This window comes from Chiloscyllium plagiosum, chromosome 7 (assembly GCF_004010195.1).
Source record: "Chiloscyllium plagiosum isolate BGI_BamShark_2017 chromosome 7, ASM401019v2, whole genome shotgun sequence".
Lineage (NCBI taxonomy): Eukaryota > Metazoa > Chordata > Chondrichthyes > Orectolobiformes > Hemiscylliidae > Chiloscyllium > Chiloscyllium plagiosum.
Window position 1 is genome coordinate 108,956,304 of NC_057716.1, and position 2,571 is coordinate 108,958,874.

The following is a 2,571-nucleotide window of genomic DNA, read 5'->3' on the forward strand; positions in this document are numbered from 1 at the left end:
ATGTGGCAGGTTACATCAGGATATAGAGAAGCTGCAGAGCTGGGCAGAAAGGTGGCAAATGGAGTTCAATGTAGGTAAGTGTGAGGTGATTCACTTTGGTAAGAGTAACAAAAAGATGGGGTATTGGGCTAATGGTCGGATACTTGGTAGTGTGGATGAGCAGAGGGATCTTGGTGTCCATGTACACAGATCTCTGAAAGTTGCCACCCAGGTAAATCGTGCGGTGAGGAAGGCATATGGCGTACTGGCTTTTATTGGTAGAGGAATTGAGTTCCGGAGTCCTGAGGTCATGATGCAGTTGTATAAGACTCTGGTGCGGCCGCATCTGGAATATTGTGTGCAGTTTTGGTCGCCATACTATAGGAAGGATGTGGTGGCACTGGAACGGGTGCAGAGGAGGTTTACCAGGATGTTGCCTGGTATGGAAGGAAGATCGTATGAGGAAAGACTGAGACACTTGGGGCTGTTTTCATTAGAGAAAATAAGGTTTAGGGGTGACTTGATTGAGGTGTACAAGATGATTAGGGGTTTAGATAGGGTCGACAGTGAGAATCTTTTTCCACGTATGGAGTCAGCTATTACGAGGGGGCATAGCTTTAAATTAAGGGGGGGTAGATATAGGACTGAAGTTAGGGGTAGGTTCTTCACTCAGCGAGTCGTAAGTTCATGGAATGCCCTGCCAGTAGCAGTGGTGGACTCTCCCTCTTTATGGGCATTTAAGCGGGCATTGGATAGGTATATGGAGGATAGTGGGTTAGTATAGGTTAGGTGGGCTTGGATCGGCGCAACATCGAGGGCCAAAGGGCCTGTACTGCGCTGTATTTCTTCTATGTTCTATATCACCAGGAACCCCATCCAGGACAAATATATAAATAGAAAGCAGGAGACAACAGCTTCACTTCACTTGGAGGTCGCCACTGATGATATTACCTAGCCAGGTAATGAAACGTCTGGACATCAAACCTACAGCTCAGCGAGCAAACCTACACCCCATTGATAAACTTATCCAATTTCAGACAAGAGAGGGAAGCATCCTCGATATATCAGAGAAAGAATTGTGGGTGGGGACTGGAACAGGAATGGAACAAGAAATGTTCCACATATACCACAAAGAGACAGGTGTAACTGGGGCCTACGTAGGTACCCACGGCCATCCCTTTGAGCTAAAGAAAGGGAGAGCAGTTAAAAGAGAAGTTGTTCAGAGTGAGGACGAGCTCTGTCAGGGCAGAGGATGCTGGGCGATGGGGATGGTTCAGGATTATTTTCCAGGATAAAGCAGAGAGCCATGAGATTATCCGGTTGGTGGATGGATTTGTGAAGGGATTACACATCCATGGGAAAGAGGAAGAGGCTGGAGCCTGCAAACTGGAAAATCTGAAACTGACTGAAAGCAACAGAGGAATCATGGATGCAAGTGAGAAGGGGCTGGACAAGGGGAACAAAGACCGAGACAAGGTAGGAAAAGATGAGTTCCATGGGGAAAGAGCAGGCAGAAACAATGAGTCAGCCCAACAGTCCTGTTTGTGGTTTTTGGGAAGGAGGCAGAAGTGAGCTGTATGGGGTTTCGAGACGATGAGTTTGGAGGCGATTTCAGGGGGAGGTCACTGGATGAAATGAGATTAACAACTGTAGTGGAGACAATGGCCTGATGTTTGATGGTGGGATCATGTTCCGGGGAAGATAGGAGGAGGTTCCTGAGAGCTGGCTCTGCAATGTGGAGCTCAGTCCACTGGGAAACAACACATTCTCGTCGGCAGGCTTGACAACCAAGTCTGAATGGAATCCGAGATCATAGATTGCAGTCAGTTCCTGGAAGGATACATTGGAAAGGGTAAGGGGGTTGGCCAGAGAAATTGAGATAACATCTGTCATGTCGACAGGTAGGCGAAGGGGTCTGTGGGACTGGGAGAGTACTCCTGTCCCAAGAAATGGACATGGAGGCGAAGGGGTAGGAAGAAGAGTTCAACATTATGTTGTGCCTGAATCATTAAAGGTAGGGATGCAGAGGGATAAAACTGAGACCTTTTCTGCATACAGAACATTCAGCATCAGAGATTGAAACATCAGGAAGGGTAGTCAATGCACAATAGGAAGGCAGGATGGAGACAAAGGGAAGGTGAAGAGAGGAAGGCTCTGGAGGGCCGTGGATATTTCTAAGTGTCTTGTGTCCTTTAACTGTTGAAAGGAAAGGAACATCTAGTTCAGTGTAACTTGGACTTTCAAAGGGTGCCCACAAACATCTCCAAGTCTGACCGCTTCAGCACCCCTTTCAACTTGGCTCCTCTACTGCATTTTTTACACTGTGGTCATTTCCTGTCCATTAAATTTCTAAGGCAAAAGTGAGGACTGCAGATGCTGGAAACCTGAGTTTAGATCAGAGTGGTGCTGGAAAAACACAGCAGCATCCGAGGAGCAGGAAAATTGACATTTCGGGCAAAAGCCTTTCATCAGGAATAGAGGCAGGAAGTCTCCAGGGTGGAGAGATAAATGGGGGGGGGTGAGGCTGGGGTGAAGGTAGCAAAGAGTACAATAGGTGAATGGGGGTGGGGATGGAAGTGATAGGTCAGAGGG

The 2,571-nt window shown here is 47.6% G+C and overlaps 1 protein-coding gene across 3 annotated transcripts in view; it reads right to left on the reverse strand.

The window, feature by feature from the left end:
- Positions 1-2,571, reverse strand: part of ankzf1 (ankyrin repeat and zinc finger peptidyl tRNA hydrolase 1) — a 68,721-nt gene that overhangs the window by 32,965 nt on the left and 33,185 nt on the right. The gene's annotated exons all lie outside the window — the stretch shown is intronic.